Below are 7,864 nucleotides of genomic sequence, written 5' to 3' on the forward strand. Positions count from 1 at the left end.
ATGGAGCCCCACTCTGGCACCCTGCAGCACCGCAATGCCGGCTCTCTGCTCTCATCCTGCATCCTTAGAGGAGGAGGATGGGAGATGCACGTGCAAGGGCTTAGCCAGATCCCACAGGGAGCCCATCGGCAGGCTGGGGGTGACGATGCGGGGGCACCCTCCCATCCCACAGACCCCAGGCCATGCGGGTGACAGAGACAGAACCAGCACTCCAGGTCAGGGAGCTCCAGGGTGGGAGAAGGAGTTAATTCCTACACCGAAAAGCTCTTTGCCGGCATCTCGTCTCTAATGGAAGAGTCATGTCGGATTAGTGGGCGGCCGCGCGAGGCGCCGAGCGAGCGCCCTGCCTGCCGGCACCCGGCCCCAGGGAGAGCCAGGGAAGCCATGCGGAATGGCAGATCTGGGCCACTGTGCCAGCACCGGCGGGGGATGCGCTGCGGCGGGGACCGTGGCCGAGGGCGGGCGCGAGGAGGCCGCCACAGTGAGCTTTCACACCAGTTTTTGTCCCCATCGTGGTGTCCCAGCATCTAGCCGTGATGCATCCATGGAGCCCTGGGGATGCTTTTCCTCTATTCCCATCCAGCCTGGAGAAAATGAGGTTCAGAAACAAGGACACCCCAAACCATCGCAGCACAGCAGCTCTGGTGAGCAGCTGGGCATTCTCAGCCACACTCCCTGCGCCTCTGCCGCTGCAATCCAATAGCCAAGGGTGAGCCATGCCGGGCTTGTGGAAAGTGGGTCAGGCACATTGGACACCATGTGCTTCACCTCCCCTTTCACACTCCTTATCGCAGCCCTGATGGTAAATAAACAAGCCTGTCTCCCCAGCAACCCAGGGCCGTGCCGGGAGCGGAGTCCAAGGTGAGCTGTGGTTCCAGCGATGGGAGCCAGCCCAGCCAGCCAGAACCCAGCGGATGAGCAATAACCCCAAGCCCATCGGCACGGCACGGGGAGTGGGCTCTGCCCAGCAGCCAGGAAGCACCATCCTGGGCACCGGCATGGTGGGAGGGGTGGGAAAGGTGGGGAAGACCCATTTCTCAGTCTGATGCTGCCTCCGCAAAGGGTGCTGAGTTCTCCAAAGCTCCTTGCTGGTTCTGGCAGAGTCCGAGATTGGAAACCCCTGGAAAATGGGAATATTTGCCACCAAAATGCACAGTGAGGTGTTCAGGGCACCTTTAGGTTGAGCATGTCTTCGAGCTGGGCTCCCTCGGGTCCCTGGTGGCAGGAGCAATGGCTATAAGCATCAGAGCATCCCTGACCCACTGACCCATAAAAATGAGGCGTCCTGGAGGGGCTGCACCCTGTATCATCTGTCCAAGCATCCCCCTCTGCAGGTAACCCCAATGGCTCCCCCTGGGCAGGGCTGGGCCACCATGACCCCCTCCCAGCTGCTTAAATCAAGCAGAGCCCTTTGTTTTCTGCTTTCATATTATTTAATTCTCCTCTCCTCACTTGCACTGCAGGGGCAGTGGCTAAGCCCGGGGCTTTGCTAAGCTGGGATCGCATTAAAAGAACAGAGAGGAAGAGAGTTTCTGGTACTAAGCTGCTTGCGGTAACAGAGATGGATTTAAGGAAACTGCTCCCATAGCGATATTATTGCCCAAAAGCACCCGGCTCGGGGCAAGGCAGCTGGGGATGCAGGAAAAGGCCCCAGGCTGGTCCCCATTGGGATACAGCGGCACCGGCACCAGCACCACAGGACTGGGGGGTCTTGCCTGAGGCCACCCGATGAAGTCCCACAGGGCTGTAGCTGGGACTGGGACCAGTCCGTTTGGTGCTGGGCAGGGGGAGCGGGCAGCGGTGGGTGGCTCACCTGGGCTTTGGCTGTATTAAAAGCTAAGTCCTCCGGCACGGCTTTTTCCAGAGCGGCAGCCAAAAAGGTGCTTACAGGGCCGAGGCGGGAGCCTGCCAAGCCCTAATTAGAGACGCTCAGCGGTGCAGCGTGCTAATACGCAACCTTTCGCCTCTGGAGGCCGGGATTTAAACCGCAGTGAAATCGTCTCGGGGACGCGAGTTGCTGCGGTTGGGTTGTTCGGGTGAGAGAGGAAAACCCTCCTTCCCTCCCCAAGCCACAGCAGACTGGGAGGTGCTGAGAGTCTCTGGCTCATCGGTGCTTGGCATCCCCAAAATGGCTCCCCGGTGGGATGCAGGGTGACCTGAGCCCGGGCAGGGGGTGAAGCCAGAGCAGATCCCGAGCGCTTTCTTCTCCCCTGCTCTTTCTCTCGCCCTCTCTCCGCATTAACATGTTAACTTTGGCCAAGAGCTTTTCCCACTGACCTACTGATCTTTCCTATTTTGGTCCCTGGAATTAAGGGATTGCTGGGATTAACTTGCGCTAAAGCCTCCAGATCGGCTCTGGAGCGGGACGCCCAGGTATGGGTGCAGCGGGCAGCCGGGGGCACCAGCCGGCAGAGGAGGAAGCCGAGCGGCAGCCGATGGCTTGAGCGCGGGTGGGTGGGTGCAGCACCCCATGCTCGAGCAACTCCAGTGCTCTGGGCTCCTGCTTCTCCCCTCCCCAGGGTTTTGGACCAGCTGTAGTCAGGGCTGAGCGATAGGGAGGGTGAGGATGCCCAGAAGCCCCCCAGGGATGGATGGGTTCTTGGGGACCACCTTGCACCCAGCCTGTCAGGTGCTGTCCTGGCAGCAGGGATGTCATCAAGGGTCTGGAGTGGGCTAGGGCTCTGCAAGGCTGCAAATGTGGCTGCGGCAGCATCCAAGGCTCTTCCCTAGGAAGCAGCCCGGTTCCTGCGGCAGAGACCCGAGTAGGCAGTCAGGATGGGACCCTCGGCCAGCACTGTCCTTCTGCCACCGGCCCTGGCCCCAGGGTCCCACAGCCGTCCCTAGTCGAGCCCTGGCGGGGGGGATGCTCCCAGAACCCGCGTGGTTGCTTTGCTCCCAGCTCAGCCCCTGCAGACCTGCCGGGCAGCTGCCTGCACCCCAGGTCCTCTGACTGTACCCCGGGGTGATGTTCTGGTGTCACCAGTCCCCAATGCCATCACTGTTAGTGGCAAAGAGGGGTCTGGCCATCATCTCGGCTGAGCCAAGGGCTGTTTTTCTGCAATATTTCCACAATACTCAAGATTGGGGGCAAAAAAGAAATCCCAAAATATCCCCTTTTCACCCCAGTTTGGAAACTCCACTCAAAGGCAGGCTGCTTTTCCAACTGGAGGGACACCTACAGGGAGTCCCCATCCCACCACCTTGCCTCAGCCCCAGGGACCGTGTCCCCCAACCCCCACGTGCCCCTGTCTGCCCTGGGTCCCCCCTTGCTCGCCACCAGGCACAGGAGAAGCGGCATCACATGAAACTTGGCAATTTTGTGTCTGGGAAGTTCAAAAAGATGGAGGCGAAGGGGAGGAAATGGGGGGGGGGGGCAGGAACAACTTGGCTTTGAAGGTGCCTGGAGATTAACTCAAGGCCACGGTGGAGGCTCGGAGACTTTTACAGCAAAACCTCATTAAGGCGGGAGCGGGGGGGACGGGGGGAGCAGGGAAATCTAAGCAGGAGGAAAAATGTTTGATTCAGCAGAAACAAGTGGGAAAAAAGCCCCCTCGCGTCCCCCCACTCCGCTTTTATCTGTCTCAGGGGGATCGGGGCGGAATATGAAATCTGCCCCTTTCCTCTTTCCTGTTTATCTCCTAATTATTACGCTGGAGATTCGGCAGCGCCGCGTGGTGCCCGGGCCCGTGCCGAGCAGAGGCAGCGCTGCCCGAGCCGGGGGCAAGTGCCGGGGGGAGCTGCCTGGGGAGCCCCTTTGAGCCCCCATGGCTCCGAGCTGAGCCCCCCGGGGCAGCCGGGAGGGAGGGGGTGGCATGGGGGGGGCCAGGACCCTCCTTCAGGTGCTGTTATTGGGGCATCATTTGTGCAAGGAGGTGTGCCAGGGCTCTGCAGCCCGGTCCTGGGAGAAGCTGAATTTGCCCTCTCCCCAGGGACCCTGGAGCCTGGTGGGGTGATCAGGGCAATGGACTCGGCGGAGGGTGAGGGAGGCTGGGGGCAGAGGCCGTGCTCCCCCAGAGCGAACCCCCCCCCCCCGGGGCGGGTGCTGCGGCCGCCTGCGGTTGCTCCGCACCTCGGCCCACTGACCTACTTTGAGCATCGCTGCGCCGCGGGCATGCGGGGATGGGGATGGAGATGGGGATGGGGACGCCGTGCTCCAGCCAAGAAGCGAGGTGATGCTCCGTCCCACCCCACGGGCACCCACAGCCGCTGCCTGGGGTCCAGTGGGGTCCAGCCCAGCCACAACCCCCGCCTCCCAGCCCCTAATGAAGGCTCAGCAGCTACTAATTGCTTGGGGCCCCCCTTGGGGTGTGGGGTGAGAACGAATGCCCCTTCCCCGGCCCACCGGCAGCTCTGCCAGCCACGGCTCCAATTAGCCTCGTTATCCTGCGTTGCCGCTGATTAAGGGCCGGGTAATTGCCGTGGCGTTGGATGTCCCTCACAGCCGCACGGCAGTAGCTATTGCATAAGCGCCAGGCGGGCGTTACGTGAGCGGGTCAGGCCAGCCTGGGGGCTCCAGTTACACCCGGCCTAGCTGCCCCCCCCCGGTCCCCACGCAGCCCCTGGCCCCAGGTGAGGACAGGAACAGCCCCACAGGGGCTGCGGGACTCGGAGGCACACCCCACTGCTGCCTCAGTTTCCCCCTTCTCCCCTCTCTGCTTTGCACCTGCCACCCACCCTGGTGTGCCCAAGCAGCACCCACCCTGCACCACGGCCCCACACCACGGCCCCACACCACGGCCCCACATCACGGCCCGCGCCAGCCTTTGCATAACGAGCGCCGTGGGGCTGTGACTCACGCCGCTTCGGCAGGGCCACGTGCCCAGCACCATGCCAGATCCGGATGGCTGCCGGTGGTTGGCGCAGGTGGCTTTGCCACATCTTGTCCCCGTGGTCTGAAGGTACAGGTCCCATCCGGCGCAGCGCGGGGACCCTCGTCCTGCACCGCCGGAGTGCTTCAACAGTGGGGCTGGGAAGAAGGGTGACACCGATGCCATGGAGAGGACAAAGCAGGGGACCCGTGTCCTTGAGCGAGGGGTTCTCTGTGGCATTAACCCCGCAGCCGGGGAGGCCACCTTAAGGCTTGGCGGTTGCAAGCGCCACGGCTCGCCCACCAAGCCACCCTGTTCCCGCTGCCCGCACCCACCCCCTCAGCCTGCTACTGGGAGATAGGACCCCCACCTAGCCATGGGGCTGGGGGCTGCCACAGGGCATGTCCTCACGCCAGCACCCAAGGACAAGATTTGCGGGCACCGGTGCTGTGGCCCCCATCAGCTGGTTCACCCCATGACCCGCTCTCCGCCGGGCAGGTCAGCTGTTCCCGACGGGAAACTGAGTCACGGCAAGGCGATGCGACCTGGCAGTGCCCACGGCGGGGAGCCTGTGGCAGAGCCACCACGGGGGCCGGCTCTGCCAGCCGGCTGTGCCGGGGCTCGGTGAGCGCGGGGCAGCCTGGCATTGCCTCAGCGGGGGGCTCGGTGGTCTCTGAGGCTGGGTGAAGGGCTGTGGGTGCAGGACGGGGTGATGCTGGCTGGGCGGGCAGAGAGGTTCCCCTCTTGCTGGGTGGGGCGCGAGCGAGAGCAAACAGTGATTAAGGTGCAGTGGTGTCATCCCGAATTCCTGTTCGCCTCCAGGCCAGCAGAGCTGTGCCGCTGGTTGCCACTTCAATGTGGCCACAGGCTGGCAGCGCCCCAGCATCTGTCCTGGCCCTGACCACAAAGAGTCGGCGGTGAGGCTGGACCAGGGAGGAGGAGAAGGAGAAAAGCTGGACGGTGGCGAGGTGGCAGAGTTTTTGCTTCTTATCCATTCCCAGTGGCCATCGCCTCTCCACACTGCCAGTCCCTGGGGCTGCTGGTACCACCTGCGATGGGCTGGATCTGGCCTGGCTGGACATGTCCTCCGGCATCGCCCAGGCGGGCGCAGCTTCCCGGCACTAAGCCTGGTTCTAGCAGCATCCAGGCACCAGACAGCAGCTCTGGCCCCTCTGGCCCCACTGCTTCCCCATTGCTGGGAACAGCACTGGTCAGGGCCAGGGTCAGCGTCTCTGCACCCGTCTTCTGTGAGCGGAGCGGCACTGGGCTCCGCATCACAGCACGTGGAAGGGGAGATGGTTTTTAGGGGAGGTTCGGTGATGTCTAGTGCTGCCTCATCTGAAAATTACCCCAGCAGCTCGACTGTCACCAGTGGTGAACAGGCTCCACCTTGTTTCTGGCTTTGCCAGGACCAGGACCCCAATTTAAATCTGGCCCAGTCCACAGAGTGAGGACCTGGTCAAGACCAAAGGAGGTCCTGCTCTAGGGTAACCTCTCCATCTCCACCCCTGTGACCCCAAAACCATGGGGTTGAGTCCCAAACCTGCGGCACCCAGCACCTGCTGCCCCACGGGCCATTCCTGCTCGGGTGGCCCCGCAGCATCTCCTTTTCCCCCAGGACTTTCCCCGGGCCGCACCAACGTCTGTCGGTGTTGGAGGTTGGGCACCGCACACAAAGGGTTAAGGAGACGGTGGCAGGGAGCGGGTGCGTGGGTCCGGTGTTGCTCACGGCAGGTGTGGTGCCGCTTATGTAACCTCATACTTCTGGGTTGCGCCGAGGCGCTCGGGGAGTTTTGTCGCTCTCACTCCGGCGCGATTCGGCCACGACCGTCCCAGTAGCGGCAATCAGGGCCGCGCTGGGCGAGCCGGCGACCGCCTTTTGGGAGGGGCGAGTTCGTTGGGGCCGGACCCTGCATGCCCCAAAGAGTCACCACATTTCTCCCGGTCTCAGTTTCCCCATCTGTGAAATGGGGCTAATGAGGTTGACCTCCTTTGGACAGCGCCCGTGACCTCTGGGGACGGGCAGCGGCCTCGTGCCGCGCACGCCGCCGGCACGGGGGCTGCTCCCAACCAGGGCTGGTCGAGATGTGTGCTGCGGTGGGATTTCAGGAGCCATCCAGGGCTGTGCTTGCACAAGCCCTGCTGGAAGCAGAGCCCGTAAAGACCGAGGCGAGATGTCGCCCCGCGTCCCGTCTGCGTGCCCATCCATGCGGAGCGCAGTGGAGAGGAGGGAGGAAAGCCGGGAGGAAGGAGCGAATCCGACCGGCGAGAGCAGCGAACCCGTTCCCAATCGCCATCAGCAAAATCATGTCAGACAGCAGCACTGGAGCGCGGCAGGCGGCTCGGCCCCCTCTGTCCCCCCCCGCACCCCTCCGCCCCCCACCCGGCCACTGGTGTCCCCCTCCCTGGCTGCAGCCGCTCCCGCGCCGGAGCAGAGCGAGGTGGTAGCTCGGCGCACGGGTGGGAGCACACAAAGTGCCACCACGGCTCAGCCCCCCCGTCCGTCTGCCGCTGCTGCCTGCCCGTGCCACTGCGAGGGGACAGTACCGGGAGTGGGGGGAGAGCCCCTCTGCCACTGGCCCGGCAGCATCCCTGCACCCTTGGCTCAGCCCCGGGCTTTGGGATGGATCTGGGTTGAAATCACGTTCTTCAGCCGTGCTTAAATGATTTAATTTAAGGGTTTGGGGGCCATTGTGCCTCCTGCAGAGCCCAACCACGAGGGCAGGGGGGAGTCTGGGGAGGCGGCAGCGATGCCATGTGTGTGATAGTGGTGGCGGCTGCATCTGTGCCCGTGGAGGATGCCACCTCCACGCCCATGGCTGACGTGGTGTCCGTGCCCACACCATGCCTGTGGCCATGACTGACGCCTTGCTCGCGCCCCTGGCAGATGCCATATCCGTGCCTGTGGTGGATGCCAGGTTCATGCCCATGGTAGATGCCCTCTCTGCCCAAAGCGGGTCTCCAGGCCAGCGCCACCGTCCCCAAGACCCAGGCATCCCTTGGTGGTGCTGAGCACCGACCACATCCCTCCCACCCTGAGCCCTGGCCTGGCCGTG

Source organism: Accipiter gentilis, chromosome 8 (assembly GCF_929443795.1).
Source record: "Accipiter gentilis chromosome 8, bAccGen1.1, whole genome shotgun sequence".
Taxonomy (NCBI): domain Eukaryota; kingdom Metazoa; phylum Chordata; class Aves; order Accipitriformes; family Accipitridae; genus Astur; species Astur gentilis.